The sequence below is a fragment of the Poecile atricapillus genome, chromosome Z, assembly GCF_030490865.1.
Source record: "Poecile atricapillus isolate bPoeAtr1 chromosome Z, bPoeAtr1.hap1, whole genome shotgun sequence".
Classification (NCBI taxonomy): domain Eukaryota; kingdom Metazoa; phylum Chordata; class Aves; order Passeriformes; family Paridae; genus Poecile; species Poecile atricapillus.
The window spans coordinates 142,699,687-142,718,893 of NC_081289.1; positions in this window are offsets into that span (position 1 = coordinate 142,699,687).

Sequence of the window (19,207 nt, forward strand, 5' to 3'; positions counted from 1 at the left end):
ACGATGGGCCTGCCTGTTAGACCGTGACAATTTTACCTTCTCCAGAGTATGCGGCGCCTCCAGAGCCAGGGGCCTCACAGAATCCAGCTCCTCTCCCTGCCTCAATAAATTGAAAAGTAGGGCCAGATTCTCTGTGGTAATCCCCAGCCAGGACCTAACCCAGTTCAAGGTGACACACAGCTGATGCAGATCCCTCAAAGTCTTAGGTCTATCATTGATTGCCAACGTCTCAGGTGTGATAGTTTGGTTGGCAATCTCAAGACCCAAGTACCTGCAAGACAGCAGCCTCTGCACTTTGTCATGTTGCAATTCAAATCCCACAGCAGTCAAACCAGTAATAACGTTATCCAGCACACTGGTAATGTTATAAACAGGAAAAAAAAAAAAAAACCCAACAAAAAAAAAAAAAAAAAACTTGGCTAGTGGCTTTTAAAAATTGTGAGCCTGCTTATTAAAAACTTAGAACAACTGGGGATGAGACCTCAAGATAAGCTTAAGGCCTATGTGGCAAGTCAGAGTAACAGGAACTGCTACACAGGGTGCTTCTCTGAACACAGGTTCCACAGAAGGACCCAAGTGCTGGGCACCTGTGGGTTTTAAACTTTCTTAAAGCTGCCAGATTGGTGTGCTTTCAATCATCTCATTTATTGGTCCTTTTTTCTTGGTGCTGGTTAGTCCATATTGTGATACATTACTGACCAGTCATTCTGGAATACTCTGATCTTATTGGCTAGCTCATTCTCTAATCACAGTCCAAACTGCTTTCATTGCTCTACAAAGTAACTTTCTAGAAGGTTCCTCCTGTTAGTTCACTAAGTTCTCACCACCACCCTCTAGTGATTACCCATGCTCATTCAAAAGTACATTTAACTTAAGAACTTACTGCTTCATCACTTATTACATTATGTATAACAACTCATTATGTTAACACTGTATAACAGCTCATATTAATTAACAATTGATAACCCCACTTATGAAAGTCAGCTTTATTAATAACAGGTAAGTATGTTGTTGTCGCACGTCATCCATATAGTGAAGGATGATGGCTTTCCCCGCTTTGGCACGCACTGGAGACGGGATATTTGGAACGTGCCACTGGCAAATGGTGGGATTGTTCTTCGTTCCTTGTGGATGAGCTCCCAAGTGGTAATGTTTCTTAGGAGCTTCTCTATTGATGGAAGGAATAGAGAAAGCAAACTGTGGGGCATTGGCTGGGTCTAGGGGAATTTGAAAGAAACAGTCTTATATGTCCATAACAGCCAATTGCCAGTTTTGGGAGTGCATTTAAGGGGACAGCATACCTGGTTGAAGAGACCTCCTGGTTGAAGAGACCTCATGTCCTCAATGACTTCATTGATTTTATGTAAATCATGGAGGAGATGCCGCTTGTTTCCCCCAGGCTTTTTGATTAAAAACACTCAGGAGTTCCAAGGGCTATTTGTTTCTATGATATTACCTTTAGCCAATCGTTCCTCCATGACTTCAATGAGCGCCTTTCATTTTTGCTTATTCAGCAGCCACTGATCTATCCATACTGGAGAAATAAGAGAGCCAATTTAACTTCTGGATAGGGCACCCTTCACTGGCCGCAGTCAAGAATCCTGAGGGGTTTTCAGGATCTCTAATCTGACCCCTCATTGGGACATGGCTGCGGTGGTACAGCAGGAGCTGCAGAGATGAGCGCCTTCCCAAGAGTGTTCTCTGGAGGAAGGGGCAGTTCATAGCACCGTGAACTCGTGTAGCCCAGATAGCAAACCGACACTGATGAAGAGACAGTAGGGGTTCTTTGTATGGAATTCCAGTGTGGTTTATTAAGCCACACACTGAAGGGATCCAGGGACAAAGAACCCAGAATAAAGGAGGGTCTAGGGCTTTATACAACCAGGGAAGGGTGGAGCATCAGCATTGAGGGAAAAGGGTAACAATCAGCCAGGGTCCAGGGATGGAGTGACAGGGAACAGGAACCAATGGGGAAGACAGGAGTGCGGAACATTCTGGAACCGGGGTGAAGAACAGGGGGACGACATAACTCAGCGGCAGGAACAAAAGGGTGACATAACTTGGATGAGGTAATTACAAACTGTGGTACATAAACTTGTAAATTTGTAAACTTTCCTACACAGAGGTCACATCTGTGTTATAAACAGGCGAAAACAATGATAATAAAAAAGAAGGAAATGAGGTAGGTGACTTAAAAGATAAGCCTGTTTATTAAACACAACAAAACAACTGAGGCTGAGGCCCCAGGGTAGCCCAGAGCCTACTAGGTAATTCAGTTACTTGTAACAAGTTGTGTACCACACACAGGGTGTTTCCGTGGATACAGGTTCCTTGGAAAGACCTGGGTGCTCAGCACCCTGAGGGTTTTTAAGTCTCTCACAGTGTCAGACTGGTGCATTTTTAAATCCGCAGTTTTATATGTCTAAATACAGTCTTTTGATTGGTCTTTAAGATCATGCAACCTCCACCAATCATTTCCAAAACTCTATGCTCCATTGGTGCATTCCTTCATCCATTGAGGATTCACAACGTCATCTGGGGTTGTGAGTTCATTGTCCTAGAAAGTTCCATTGTGCTCTGACTTCATTACCCTCATACCCCCCTCTATTGTTCAAAACCGGCTACCACATGTTTCTGTATACCTGTACAACAAACAAGCAAACCTCATTATAGCTTTAACTTTCTTAGCCAATTAGGGAATTGCATTATTTATAACATCTGTGAGGAAAAAGACACAATCTTGGGGGTTCAAATAAAGCTAGGGTGTTTATTAGGGAAAAAAAAAAAAAAAAAAAAAACCAACCAAACAAGGAGGAGTAAGGGATAACAGAAGGAAGAGTAAATAAGGAAGGAAAAAAAAGAGAAACCCAGGGTCTGAGGATTGAGGAATCCTCTGGCCGAACCGGCGTTTGGCTGCAATGTAAGAACTCGACAGCACTGCAGTGAATGAAGGTAATCTGCACTCAAATTTATATAAATGTCTCTAAAAGAGATGTAGACTGAAGTGTGCAGTATTGGGTCCTCTGCTGCAGCTAGCCTACAGCCACAAAGACAGTTCTTCAAGTCACATTGCTTCGTTTATACTCTTGGTCCCCTCAGCTTGGTACTGGCAGTTCCACCCCTATAGTTTCTGTTGATTGGTGCCAGTAGATAATGAGGTAAGACCTTTTATTCTAATAGTTTGCTGTTGCAGGAGTGCAATGATGTCATTGGGGTTTTCAGCAGGAAAAGTTCCTTACTGGTATGCACAGTCGCTGTGGTGTAAAGTTTTAAGTCTCTTGGAGCAGGTTAAAAATCAGTTGTAAAGTGCTGCATGCTGCTGGTGAGGGGATTTGCCCTAGGGCCTTTGAAAGCGAGACACTTAAAAGGGATTATTAAACTTAAAATTATGTATTAATAGAAACTAATAAATGAGCAAGGGATCATAAAAATAGGGATAATGCTTATTAAAATTGTTAACTTTGTTAACAGAATAATTGAACATTCAATTAGAGCATAAAGATCAGCCAGTACAATTCTATAATGATTTTGTGTAATTTGTGAAAACTCTTTGTACCAAACTTGTACATCAGTACTACTTTGCAACATCTACTCCATTAACCTGGATGTTTCTAATTGTTCTAAATAGTAATTTTAAATAATCATACATGCAAAAGCCAATCAATGGACTTTATAAATGACAATTTCCCCCTTTTTCTCTTATTTCAACCATTGGCTTTTGCATTTATACAAACGTGGATAATTCTTCATTTTAAGTATTCAGTTGTTTAAACTCGATGTAAACTTGCTGGGCCCTTCTCTTCTTTCTATCTTTCTTTTTGGATTGGTGGAGATTCATGGTTTTCTGGGCAGTCAAGGTAGATGGCTGGTTTACTTGAAGGTTATGAATAGTGGGCATACTTTGTACAACTGAAGTAATTAAATGAATAAAACATGGAATTAAGCAGGGGAGAAGCAAACTATTAACTAGAGAAATTCCAAGAATAATTAAGGCTTTCTTCCAGCACTCTCCAGAGAATGTATTTTTCCACCATTCAGATATAGTGAGAGGTTACCATTTTCGGACTGGGACGTGTAAGCTTTCTGATCTTTTAGGTAATTTTGATAATAGCTTCGCCATGGTCCTCAATATGCAGGCAACAGTCTGATGTATTCAACTTGCCACATAGTGCACAGTCTTCAGCTAGTAGATAATCCAGGGCTAAACTATTTTGATACAGCTGATGCTGCTCTGCACTGGCGCTCTGCCTAGCTCTACATTGTTTTTTCACACTCTGGCACAGGCAAGGGCCAGGAGTGGAGAATCACTGGGAATTTAGCTTCTCCCACAGTAAAACTTTCAGAGACTTGGGGTGCCCCAAGCTTTGTGGTGCACGGTGTCAGGGGTGGAGGTAATAAAGCTGAGGGGTCTCTCTGGATTGAAGTTTCCAGCAATGGTTTATTGAGAATGAGGAAATGAGGGATCTGCGCTGGAATGGGTCTGGTCCAGAGAGTCCCGAGCACTTTTGTACACGGGATTAAATACATCCTGATCTTCAGGGGAGGGTACAAACAATGAACCAATAGGGAATCCCAAGAGGAGGAGTAAGGGGAGGGGATCACAAGTTCAGAGCCAATAGGGATATGCAGAGGGAGGGAGCAAGATACAGTAACCAGTGGGGCCTCAAGGGACAAATGATTGTCAAAAAAGAATGGAAGATGGGGTGGGGTTTACAAGATGGACAGGGGAGTAGGGGCTGGACTGGGGTGACAGAGAAGGAACTTTTGAGAAGGAAGGGAGGGGTTTGCTTTGATGGATAGGATATGGGAGGGATAGCAACAGGGAGAAACCAATATATTTAACCTAGGGGGAAAAGGAACATACCAACAAACAGTTCGAACCTATCAACGTTGACAAAATTAAATAAATATACTGCAACACCTCCCCCTTTCATTTTTAGAAAGAGGAGGAGAGTGCAGGGTCTGGGGGAGCAGAAGGCACAGAGTTTTTGAGGATCCAAGAGTCAGAGAGAGGAACATTGACATCAATGTTTGGGGTGGGGAGGATAAAAGATTAGAAACACTCTGAGCTAAACACTTGCGTAGAATGACAAACATAAACAAAATTAGAAAAATAACAAGTACAACCCATAAAATGGATTTTAAAATTGAAGAAAGCCATCCTGAGAGTCCCCAGCAGGAAAACAGGTTAGCGACCCAATCCTCTGACTCTTGTTTTATCTGGTGGATCATTCCCTTCATGTCACTGATGGCCTTGTGGATGTTTGGGCTTTGAGTCATGAGGTTAAGGCAGCATAGGCCCTCGAATTCCCTGCACTCGTGATTGTGCAGGAGCAACAGGAAATCAATGGCTGTGCAATTTTGAAGTGTGGCCTGCCTAGTAGTCTTCTCATCTTCTAGGAGGTCGCTTAGAGCAGTTGACATCAAATTCACCTGTTTTACCACCCAACATTCCAATTGACCTAATTCTCCAAGTGCTTTAAAAGCAGTGGCCACCCATGGCAAAAACGATACTGCAGATTGTTTTAGTTTGCTCCAATAAAATTTCTGAATCACAGTTAGGGCCCAAATCTTCAATACTGTGCTTCCGTATAGCTGAATTGTTTTTGGAGATCAAATTATCAATTTGAGTCTTGTTGGGGGAAAACAGGGACAACCGGGCCAATGTACAGGGCCCTCCTAGGAGGTGAGAGGGGATGCCTGCCCAAGCTTGGTCTTGACAAATTAAAAATAGGCCTTTTTCCAATTTTCAGGGGACAGAGTCTGGGGTGGATGACATTTTAACATGATTGGTCTTTTTACACCAATTAGGGGCTTGGAATTGTTTGTTAGCTTGCCTGACCTGGGAATAAAGGGTAGGGTCTGAGGGGTGGTAATGAAAATGACCACAAAATGAGGCAGGGGAGGAATTCAATAAATCAAATTCCTGTGGCTCATCAGTTGCTTCGGCCAATTCCTTTTGCCAGTCTCTCCATAATAGGAGAGAATTTTTTACTGGCCGCTTTATTTTATATACCACAAACAACCAGGCAACTCAATGAGCAGGCTTCCCTTTACTGGCTTCCTGAAACAAGGAGACCAAGCTAGATGGAAATTCGTTGGACTTTAATCCCCACTAAGGAGGTGGCCATAGGGTTTCCTGATGCTCTGGTGGATAGGCTCAAATCATCTCGGTGCAAGGCTTCTGCAAGTGCCACCCACACATTTTTCTTGGGCTGGGGCACAATCCATGCTGAGGGGTCACCATATAAATCAAGCAGATATAGAATGGGGTCCACATCTTAGGGATGGTCTTTTTCTGTGGAGGGGAAAACACAAGTTAATAATCATCAACAGACATATTTAAGAAAGGAAAATCAGGGTAAAACGGGGACTTGGGGTTTCTTCCTCCTTGTAAATAACACCCTTTTCTTCATGACACCTATTTTTTTGCCTTTATCTGGTGGCCTGCCTGGATGTTTGGGGACATAAGGTTTCACCCACCTCTGTGGGATCCACCTTAGTCCCTGGGGTGTAGAAACACAGGCATAGCCTCGCCCCCAGCTCACCAGTTTGAAAGGTTCAATGATCTTTTGAGATTCTGGGTCCCGCACCAGCACAGGCAGATGTTCTTGTTGACAATAGCTGCCTGTGGACTGGAAGTGCCACCGGAGGGTTCAGGTTGTTGAAAGAGCAGTTTAAAAAATTGATGGTAAACAAGGCTTTACACAGCTGATTTTGAGGCATGCAGCCCTTCATCCTCTCACTTTGATGGGCTAAGGACTAGTTTGAATGATTGGTGGGCTTACTCAACAATGGCTTGGCCTGTGGGGAATGGGGGGTGCCTTTCTTATGTTCTACTCCCCACTCTTGCAGGAACTCCTCAAATTTCCTGGAAACGTATGCTGGGCCATTGTCCATTTTTATTTCTCTGGGAACTCCCAACACAGAGAAAGCCTGCATGAGATGTTTACAAACATACTCAGCTTTTTCTCCTGTGTGGGCAGAGGTGTAGATAGCACCAGAAAAGGTATCAGTGGAGAGGTGCACATATTTCAGCCTGCCAAACTCTGGGGTATGGTGGCATCCATATGCCACACCTCGCAACTTCCTAGGCCCCGAGGGTTAACCCCCGAGCCTAGTGATGGCATCACCATGGATTGACACTGGGGACATGTGGCCACAATGGCCTTGGCCGATCTCACCTCAGATGGAACTGGCGCATCAGACCAGGCACATTCTGATGTAATTTCTGATGGCTCAGCTTAGCCTGCTGGAACACATCAGGAAGCCTAACCATTTCCATGGGGGCAGCGAGGGAATCTGCTCTTTGATTCCCTTCCGCTATCGAGCCAGGTAAATCTGTATGCAATCTCACATGCATTATGAAGAATTGTTGCTTTCGGTGGGAAACAGCATAGATCAATTTCCAAAACAACTCAAAGAGCTCTGGATTAGAGGCCTTCCTGAGAACTGCATTCTCGGCTCTTGCTACAACCCCTGCTATGTACAGTGGATCAGTCACCAAACAGAATGGTTCAGGTAACCTTTCAAAAGCCCTGACAACTGCAGCCAACTCAGCTTCCTGTGGAGACCCTTCCACATACTTAACATCTGTTTCCCACAGATGAGTTTGAGGATCCTTCCAAGTCCTCACTGACTTCTGTGATGCTCTGGATGCATTAGTAAAGACTGTGAAGTGGTTTCCTGATCTGAATTTCTTTTGGGATCAAATTGAACAATTTGTGCACAGAGCCGTGGACTGAAACCTGTCCACTGTAGCTGTCAAAGGCAATCTGGAGGATCTCATTCTTCTGCAGCAGTTGGTCAAACATTTCTTTGGTTAGTTTGTCCCTTATCCCGAGACAAACCAACTGGCACTTGTATGCATGTAAAATCGCATCCAGCCAGCTCTCGAAGCCTTGCCCTGGCTTTCCTGATCAGCTGAGCCATCAGCTCCTGTGGCCTTGTGATGCTTTTGGACCTTTGATGACTCAGGGAAGCCCACTCTATGATCAAGAGTGGGTCCCTTAGGTTCTGGTCCCACTGATAAATCAACCAAAAAAGATGTGGCAGTCTGCCGAGAATAATGCATTCAGAAGGCAGCTTTAGTTCGAACATATGAGCCTGTGTCTCCACCATCACCTCTTGTACCTTTTCTAGCACTTTCCGTGCCTCCGGGGTCAGGGACCTGGGAGAACTAAGCTCCTTCTCACTCTTCAGTAAACTGAAGAGCAGGGGGCTAGGTCCTCAGTAGTGGGGCACAGCCAAGGACTCACCCGGTTCAAAGTCTCACAGCAGAAGGGGAGGTCTGGCAGATTTTTTGAATCACTGTTAATGGCAAATTTCTGAGGAGCAATGGTCCTCTCAGCAATCTGCAGACCCCGGTATTTCCAGAGTGGCATCCTTTGAACCTTATCCTCCTGGAGTTGAAATCCTGCAGCGGTCAGAACTCTAACCACCAGGTCAAGCGCATGCTGTAGTATATTGTCATGGGGGGCTCACACCAGGACATCATCCATATAATGATGGGTGATGGCCTCCCCCACATTGGCGTGGATGGGAGACAGCGATGAAGAAACATACCACTGGCAAATGGTGGGCGAGTTCTTCATGCCCTGGGGCAACACTCACCAGTGGAATCTCCTCACTGGGGCTTCTCAGTTAAGGAGTCACCGAGAAAGCAAACTGCAGCGCATTGTCAGGATGTAGGGGAATTTGGAAAAAACAGTCCTTGATGTCTAGGACAGCCAACTGCCAGTTTCGTGGGAGCATCGTTGGGGTACGTATCCCTGGTTGGAGAGTCCCATGTCCACAATGATTTTATTTATTTCATGAAGATCATGGAGGACCCACCACTTGTCCTTCCCTGGTTTACATATGACAAACACCAGGGAATTTCAAGGACTAGTTGTTTCCCTGACATTACTTTTTGCCAGTTGCTCCTCTGTGAGCTCGTTGAGCACCCTCAATTCATCCTTTCTTAGTGGCCACTTATCTATCCAAACTGCGGAATCTGTGGTCCAATCAAGTTTTTGGACAGGGCGCTCCACAGTGGCCGCCTCTAAAAATCCCAAGGGGTTTTCCAGATTTCTATTTTTACCCCCCTACTGGGATATAAGATCCCTCCCCTACAGGGGAACCTGGTAATCAGCAACAAATGGGTACAAGTTAACCAATGGCCCATCTGGCCCTGCGATTTGCACCACACTCTTTGATAGATGTGCCAGTTGGGTACCCCCTATACCCTGGATCTTGCCAGTCACGGGTCGCAACTCCCAATGTGACGGCCATCTCCTTTTGGGGATGATTGTCACATCTGCTCCCATGTCAAGTAGACCCTTCATGTTTAGTGTCTCTGCACCCTGCTTGACACTGCAATTAATGATGGGTTTTTCCTCACCCACAACCTCCGCCCAGTAGATGCGTGGTGCATGGTCATCTACGGGAATATCTACTGGGATTGGAATGACCTGGCCCTTTGCCAAGAAGAAGAGTGGGTGAGTGCAGCACGCCAAGAGAATGAGGTTCTCCAGGCCACCTGGGAAGGTGATTGGAGAAATCTCAGTCTCTGGGGGTGTGTGCTTGGTTTCCCCGATGACAATATACTTACAAGCCTGTCCTGAGTCCATCAAAGTCCCATCCAGTGGGTCCACAGCACTTACTGCCCAGTGCTGGGACTGGAAAAAGACATCCATGAGTACCATGAGTAGGTATCATGTCCAGTTAAGTGGCCAGACTCTGTTAATTAGTGTCCCTTTCCCCTGCAAGACCTGTCCCATTTGTATTCTCACATGGGACAGGTTTGCGCTGTGCTCCTAGTTTTTTTTATTGTTGGCCAGGTCTTTTTTCCCCCCTGTTTCCTAGGATTCCCTTGGAGGAATCCTCCCTCCCATGCTGGCTCCCACACACCCTGTGCAAGGGTTTGGAGCTGGACACTTCCTCGCCAAGTGACCCAGATGTCCACAGCAGAATCACTGGAGGTGACTTATTGGTGCCTGCTGTGGATGCTGCATCACAGCTGCCACTGGTGTCCTTCTTGGCATTGATGTTACACTGTTCACCTCCACCATCAGGACTTACTCTGCACATGCTTCCATCATTGTCTCCAAGATGGGAGGTGGGTGGAGAGGCAGACTCAGGATCACTTGAGGGCAGACCTCATTTGCATTGCTCTTTGCCGCTTCCAACAGGATGTTTTCTTGCAATTCTGCTTTCTCGACCTGTCTCTCTATTTGCTCCTGCAGCCTGTCAATGAATCTTACAAATGGTTTTTTAGGGAGCTGTTCAATGGATAAGGAACTCACTTGGGGTTCCTCGATAGGCAATAAATTGAATGTCCTCTCCGCAGTCTGCATGATCTCACTGAGGACAGGCCTGGGTATTGCCCAGGCTTGTTCCTGAGGCTTAGCCCAATCTCCTTTGCTGCACAGATGTTCCAGGGTGAGGTGATTTTCATCTGTGTCAACTGCAGTCTCCTCACTGTACAAGAGCTCAGGGAGGATGGCCTCCAATGTCTTCCACCCCTGTTTCCACAGCTTGTATTCAGCTGGGGAAAGGAGGCAGGAAAAGAACTCCTTTAGATCAGAGGAATCTAAATGAATGATCAAATCATTTGAGGAGAAGGTAGCTTTTAATAAACTGTTAAAATATTTACTCCTTGTCCCAGATTCCTTTTGAGCCTTGTACAGTTCCTTTTTTTTTTTTGGTAGAAGAAGGGTTCCCATTCATGGGTTCTCTCTCCCCTACTATGATAACTAACTGGTGTGATGAAGGGAATGGCTTCCCATTCTGGGTTCTGTTCTCCCAGCCTGTCATTTCCAGTTTCCAGAGTGTGGGAACTGGAAGGAGGGGCATGGGAACTGGAAGCAAGAAGGGGCAGTACCTCTGGAGGACCAGCCAAGTGGGAGGAAACTTGGGAGGAGAAGCAAGAGGAAAGGGTGTGAAGACAATAGGGAATGCCCTGGAGGAGGAAACTTCCAAAGGGAACAAGTGGGAGGGGTCAGGGGACTGGAAAGGGTTGGAGGATGAGGAAAGGAAGGGATTCTGGGAAGGAGAAGCACAACGGAGGGGCCCAGCCAGGTGCTCCCCACCATCTTGTGCTCTCCAAGGGCCGTCTTGGGGAGCAAGGGAAGGACGAGGGACTTCAGGAAAACGAGGGATCTGGGGCGAACACTGGGAACTTTTAACATCACTAACTCTGGAATCATCAACTGGGGACTCTGGCAGCTTGCACTGGGCTGCCAGGGCTGGGGAGCTGAGGGAGACATGGAGGGCCAGTGAGATGCCAGCCCTTGCTCCTGCCCTGTGTATCACGAGTTGCCCCACATGTCTATCCCAGCATAGGGAGAGAGGGAGAAGGAGTCTGTGGTAGGACAACTTTGATGACTGTTCCTCCACTCCCCTTTTTTCAGTTAAGGATGATTGAATCAGAATAAGAAGAGGTTAACTTAATTAACTTAAACACTGTTTTACTCCTCTGATTCACCAAATGGTCAACTTTGCCCTAATGGCATCCCAGAAACTAACAGAACTCAATTTTCAGGAGATACCTGGGGGCAGTGAAGGAACAGCCATATAACCAACCTTTTAACTAAACCCTTTGGAAACTTCTTCCTTCTCCCCTCAAGGATTCCCACAACTTGGAGATAAGATCCTCTTTGCCAAGTCAACAGCCTCATGTCCATCTCAACCTTCTGATGTTAAAATGTTGAGTTGGCACAATTTACTGCCCCTTCAGCAAAACAGAAATGTAAAAGAACAGAAAAATAAAGGTCTGGATCACAAAAGGAGGGAATACCACATCACTGGGTATTCCTCCTGACACACACAATATTTCCTCCCCCCCCGGGAAATTCACCACACCAGGGTCCAGACAAGGGTGCTGCGAGAGACAATCTCTGCCCAGAGGCAATCCTCGGTGCAGCTGAGGGTTGCTGCTTCTCTCCTTGGGAGCGCTGCTGGACAAAAGTTGACTTGCTGCAACTGAGGTAGTTGCTGCTCAAAAAGTCCTGTAGCAGTCCTGTCTGCATGACCAGACAGTCCACTCGACTCCTTCATGAGGTCTCACCCTGGAGGCCCCACATTGGGTGCCAAAAGTGGCCTCCCTCCGCCTAAGTGGAGGTAAAGCAGGGCTGCTCAGCTCAGCGGCAGCAAGTCTGCATTCCAAGGCATGCTGTGGTTTGTGTCGAGGGTTGGGGTAAAGACCAGGGCCTTTTGTATAGGTTTCCAAAGAGGTTTGTTCTAGGGAAGGGTCCAGTGACAAAAGACAAAGAGACTGAGTGTACAGGGACTTATATATAGGGAGGTCTCATGGGCAGATACAAATCTTTAACCAATAGGGGAAGGAGCAGGGAGGAGTGTAGAGGTGAGGTTTACAATATAATAACCTATGGGGAAGCATAGAGGGAAGGAACAGTATTACATAAGCCAATAGGCTATCAAACCTTGGGAGATTGGCAGGAAAGGTTTGGGAAGGAGGGGCAGGCTTTACAAGATTGATAGGGAAGGTACTGGAAAAAGCATTGGGATACAGAAGCATTGGGATACAGTGATGGACAGTGTAGGGGAGGAGATAACTTTGAGTTAAACCAACAAACCGGGGGAGGGTGGGGAGTAACAGAACAAACTACTACATGAACAACTTTAAACTTATTAAAAGAAGGCTTGCCACAACAATTATAGAGTGGGTGTTCCAATCACACCAACCCACTAAAAATTTACTACCCCCCAGGAGCTGATGGCTCAGCTCATTATGAAAGCCAGAACACACCTCCAGACCCTTGTGGGGTGTGTCTTTACATGCATTTACGTTCCTTTATGGTGTCTGGACCATTTGCTCCACACCAATGAGTACTTCCAGTTTGCCCTAGACAGCCACACAGGTCAAATTTCAGTTCATCTATCTAAATACAAACTATTTAATTTGGTTTTCCATTTGACCCCAAAATCTTTTAAAACTCAAACCCCTCTCAAAACTCTGACCATCTTCACCAATGTCTCAGGAGGATTCCAGAAGTGAGTTATGACTTGAAAAAAATCAGAGACTCAGGAGTGGGAGTCTGATACCAAAATTGTTCAGGGATCCTTGCAGATTGTTGAATTAGTGGTCGTTGTCAGAGCCTTTGAGAGGTTCAAAGGACCCCTGAATTGGATCACAAATTTGACTTGTGTTGCCGGTGTATGCTGAGAGGGCTGAACATTTTTTGTTAAAAGACATCTGAAATCCAAATCTATATGGTTTGCTCTCAAGGCTAGTCTGTCTCCTCTCCCACCTAGAGCAACCATATCATACAATGCATGTAAGGTCACACAACAATCTACCAGGACCCATCACCGAGGGTAATCCGAGAGCTGATGCTCTGGCCATGGCTGTCCAGAACACATTGCTGAACATCTTCAACCAAGCCAAACCGAGCCATCAGTTGTTTCATCAGAACATTACAGCACTAGTCTGTACGTTGAAAATTACGTGAAACCAAGCTAGAGCAATTGTGGGCTACTGCCCTAATTGCCAGAGTTTCTTTATGCCATCCATGGGATCTGGGGTTGATCCCCGGGGTCTAGAAAGTTTCCAGCTTTGGGAAACCAATTATGCTCCCTTTGGGAGATTAAAGTATACCCATGTGTTTATAGACATGCTCTCTGGAGCTGTTTTTGCTTCGGCCCATGCAGGAGAAAAGGCAAAAGATGCCATTCACCATTTCCTTCTTGCATTCTCCACCTTGGGCATTCCTAAACATGTTAAAATGAATAACGGCTCTGCCTACCCCTCCCACAAACTCAAAGAATTTCTAGGTCACTTGGAGTGGGGCACAGCACTGGCATACCTCACCCTCCCACTGCACAGTAAATTGTGGAAAGAGCCCATCACACCATCATATGGCTCCTTGACCAGCAAAGAGGGGGGACAGAGACCATACCTCCCACTGAGAGGCTCTCTAAAGCAAATTATGTTTTTAACTTTTTAAATACTTCTTTCATGGAGCCAAACCCCTCTGCTGTCCAGTATTTCTCAAATTATACCTAAGCTAAACTTGAAGAGAAACCGCCGGTGCTGGTCAAGGACTCAGAATCTAAACAGATTGATCTTTCCCATTTATCACTTGGCGGAGAGGTTATGCCTGTGCCTCCATAGGGTCAGGCCCAAGGTGGATCTCTGGCCATAATATCAAACCATACATTGAGCCAGCAAACACTACAGTATCCAGAGAATTTCCTCCAAATACCCCTGAAGAGTACAAAGAAGACCAACAGGATGCAATCAATGCAGCATGGAGGCAAAGAAGGAAAAAACAGAATGGGCATGCACTAACTGATAGTCCAGCTGCCTAAGACAATATTACCTATGCTGTCGACTTTCTCACTGGATTGGCCTTCAATGGTCAAGTTGTACACCAATTTTTAATGCTGCCCTGTCCAAAATTGTTATTTTGTTATCCTTTCCTTTTCCACATCTTTAAGCCAACTTTTCCCCCATTTAAGTTATAATGCAATGTTACCACTCTTTCCCCTTCTCACCCTGCCATATCTCTCTTGTTCTGTTTTCAATAAAAAGAAAAGGGGGGAGTAGGAGGAGAAGATGTTGAAGTTCAGTTCACCAAGTTATCAAGAGTTACAAGTTTCGAGTTTTAAGTATTTTATTAATTATTTTGTAAAATTACACATTTATTTCAAGCTCGTTCCTGATTTCTCCTGGAAACAGCATGGAAAGAGCCTGGATGCTGCTGTTGTTGCCAACCATCACAGATTGTTCTCTAACTCAAGAAAACATCTGGGTTACTCTAGCAAAGAGCCTCCAACAGGATAACCACTGCATGGCCACGAAGGAGTTTGGGAACCCCCTGTCATCATGCCTGGTGGGGATCCCACTGACAGGATGAGATACCCACCCTGTGTGGGTGAGAAACTCAATCCCATGGACACCTGGGATGATTGGTAAGGATTTTACCACATGCAGAGGAGGAGCCCCAAGAACTGGATTTCTTGGGGTCCTCCAGGGCCCAATTTTGTATCCAGTTTTACTGTAGGTTATCATATCAGCCTCTTCCAAAATTTGAATACATTCATTGTCTCTATCAGGACAATGTAAACCCAATTTGAAAAATTTACTCTGTTGACTGGTGCAATTACACCAGTGAAACACTATCCCTGTTCACTTACAGTCGTAGAGTACTCCCCTGGGGGTATTTCTTATTTTCAGAGATAGAGCTCAGGCAGGAATCCTTTTGTGTCTCCCAGGAAGGCCCTGTACTCTTGGCCAGCTTACCACCCTCACCCCAAATACCACATTAATTCAGGACTGGGGAAAAAAAGCTCAATTGGCCTGCCAAAAAGGATTTTATGCTGAATTCAACAAAATTCGTGATTCCCAGATTAGCAATTGGAATGAAGGCAAAAGAGTCACAGTCTCCATTTTCCTACCATGGTTGGCTGTTGCAAAGACCCTTGGTGAGATTTCTCACCTGGGGTGTTGGCTTGGTAAGCAGGCCAATGCAACACCTGCAGCCCTCAGTGCCTTTCTGGAAAACGAGGAGATCACCAGGCATGCAACCCTTCAAAACAGGGCTGCCATTGACTTTTTACTGCTCCCCCATGGCCATGGATGCAGGGATTACGAAGGCAAGTGTTGCTTCAGCTTAACATCACGAAGCAAATCTACCGACCACAGCATCCAACACCTCTGGGACCAAGTTAAAGACATTAAAGTAGAAACTGGAAGCCAGTCAGGCAGGGACAGTGATACCAGCTGGTTCTGAGGACTGTTAAAGAAACTAGGACTGACGGGTTGTGCTGAAAACTTTTTTACTAGTGTTTTGTGGATTTTACTTATTTTTTCTATTGTTTTGATAATGTTTTTGTGTCTTTTAAAATTTTACAAAGATCTATGGGCAAGCCTTTTTTATTAATAAAAAAGGGGAGTTCTGGAGGCTCTGTAGCCAAAGATGGTGATAGCATGGAAGGAAGTCTCCAACATGTAGAGTGAAAGTATAAAAGGCTTTCCCCTTGTATGAAAATGAAAAAAGGTCTGAAAATAGGAAAAGGTCTTCCCCCAGAGTTCTTTGCACAGCCAGTTCTATATACCCTGTTGGCCTGGTGGCTGTCCCTCCCTTTCTACCTTTTATCTCTTTCCCCTAGAAAGTTCTCCCTTCTCTGTTTCCCCATAGACCCCAGTTTGGTACAGTGTTCTGCCCCATTGTCTGGTGCTGTTACCTCTGTGTCCCTAACCCCTCCTATGCACCACTTTACCCTGTCCCTGTTGCACTCTGACCCTCTGATCCACCCCCTGGGACCCATATGTGACCCTGGGCCCTCGATTGTTCCCTGCATTTGGTCCCTGTTGGTTTCCTCTGGAGTGGTGGCAAATAAACCCCCTCTGGACGACCATTCCAAAGCCCCTCTCATTTTTACTGCTGGGAGCTGAGTGTGCTGGAGTGTGTGGGAATGTCTGCTGCCTGCCTGAGCAGCTCCTCACTGGAGACAACTTTCACAAGGCAGCGTCACCCCACCATCCGCACACGACTCTACATCCAGGGACAGAGACTCCACCACCTCCCTGGGCAGACAATTCCATTTCTTCATCGCTCTTTCAGTAAAAATCTTTTCCCTAACATCCAACATAAATTTCTCTTGGCACAATTTAAGACTGGGACATCCTGTAGAAGAAGATGAAGTACACTCAGGACCACACCGTGGCAAGGATGGAGGATGTCACAAAGGGTCTACACATGTACTGTTAAGCTCTTTTACCCTCCAATCCAGAGAGACCATCGGCTCTCTTTTTAGTATTGCCCAGTAATATATAAATTCCCAGATTTCTAATAGGAAATTACAATAACCAACACCAAATCATGGAATATTCTAGCAGCATGCCAATATAGATTTCCTGTGATTTATTCTGAATTTATTCTCGTATTAATGAGAAATCAAAGTTAAAATGGAAGCAGGATTTTCAAAGAATTTGTATTATATAAGTAAGTTATTCCTATATCTTTTCACTATCCACTTAAATTTTTAAACTACATCTCCAACACAGTATTATTGTCAGTGGTATATTTCTTGGAGATGAAGAACTTACCATAATGATAAGATACAATAAAATTTAGAATCAAAATCATACCACTTTCAACACAAAATATATTTTTAATCAAACTGCTTTCTTTAAATTTATTATCAGAACCAGAAATTAGTCATGCTTGGGGGACAATATGATGCTGACTGCTGGTCCAGTAATACATGAAGCAAAAGGAAATAAGGGAACAAAAATATGTGAACTGGAGAAATGGTTACTGGAAGGGAACAGAGTGTGATTGTCCAAAAGGTAGGTAGGTAGGTAGATATATAGGTACATAGATACATAGATAGATAAATCTGAGAAAGTAACTGGTTCAGTTTAAAAGATTAGGAATTTCAGGTGAAGAAACAAGTGATGAAACACCACTAGAAGTAGATATAGACATCCTCAGGGTTATCCAAATTCCCCTGGAAAAAGAGACTAGAGGCAAATAAATAACATCACTGAGAGAAAAGAGTAAAAAGAGATTGGAGGGGGGAAAAGCATGTGGAAAATCATAGAAACAATTAGGTTGGAAAATACCTCTGAGATCATAGAGTCCAACCTATTACCAAACACCACTTTGTCAGCTGGACCTGAGCAGTGACTGCCACGTCCAGGCTTTTCTTAAACACCTCCAGGGATGATGATTCCACCTCCCTGGGCAGACTGTTCCAATATCTAATCACTCCTGTGAAGAAATTCTTCCTAAACTAAATGTCCCCTAGTGCAGCTTGAGACTGTGTCCCGCTGTGTTTTTTCTAGTTGTTAGAAGCCACTGACTGTAATCCTTGATGACAATTTTACCTGAAAATGAGACATCAGGTTTAAGTAGAATACTTTATATATTAATGACCTCAGTTTTCTACTTATGTTAACTGGGAAAAAAATGCTTTCTAAAACAATACATTTGAAGTAAAAAATGTAAAATATTCACACCCCACTAGGAGGACTTTTCCAAGAGATGCTGTCTTTGTCAAGAAAATACAGACAAAAAAAGTCACATTTTTATATGTCAGTAAGCACTGTATCATATGCTAGAGACACATATAAAGCACTGCTTCTCTGAAGATCTTAGAAATTCAATAAAATGTCTGTGTGTCTTAATCCAGAATGCATTTATTTCCTTTCCTTTACTCCAGAAAGTTTTGGAATAGATCCTGGATTGAATAATTTGACCCCCTTTCTAAATAATTAATGAAAAAGAAATGAGATGCAATTCATGAAATCACTCGTTAAAATTATTCATACAACCCTACTTAAAGTCTCGTAAGACTCTCTTGAATCAATGCTAGAAGTGTTTATCTTGAGACCTGAATTTCGATGGCTTCCAAGTTCCTCTAATGTTCAGCTTCAGTAGAAAGCAGGAATAAAAATTAAAATGAACTGTTGATGAAAACTCCTATTTCCCCCCCCCTCTGTTGTATAATAAAAGAACTAACACGGAGTTGGGAAATGCTTTGTTGAACATGAAACAGAGAAGCAAACCTTGTGTGAGATCTTCAAGGATGGAAATGACCAGAAAGGATCAGCATCTAAAAAGTTCAGCAAAATTTAGATGCAGGCGAAGATTTGAGATACAGAGGAGGAAATTCCTGACCTAATGCACAGGAGAGAGGGAAAATGAGAGACCAGTGGAATGAGAGGAAATAGCCTCGAGTTGTGCCAGGGAAGATTTAGATTGGATGTTAGGAAAAAATTCTTCACTGAAGTGGTAGTCAGGCATTGTAACAGGTTGCCCAGGAGAGTGGTGGAGTCAATATCCCTGCAAGTGTTGAAAAAACATGTAGGTGTGGATTTGGGGATGTGATTGGTTAGTGGTTGGACTCAAAGACCTTAGACACCTTTTTAAATCTTAATGATCCTATGATTCTATGTCACTGTGGGAAAAAAAAAGCAACAAACAAACAAAAAGTCCATAACAAACAAACAAAACAAAAAAAACCCCCACAAAACCAAAAAAAACCAAAACAAACAAAACAAATAATTTTTAAAAACTCACAAAAAACCAACAGTAATCAAAATTTCTACCCTAAAAATATTAAAAACTTTAGAATTAATCTTCCCTCAAGTCAATTCAAATAAGAAATAACCTGCCTGTGGACTGCAAAGAGTAGAAGTGTATAAACCAGGTCCTTGGTGTCTTTATTCCAGCAACATATTTTCTATACTTGA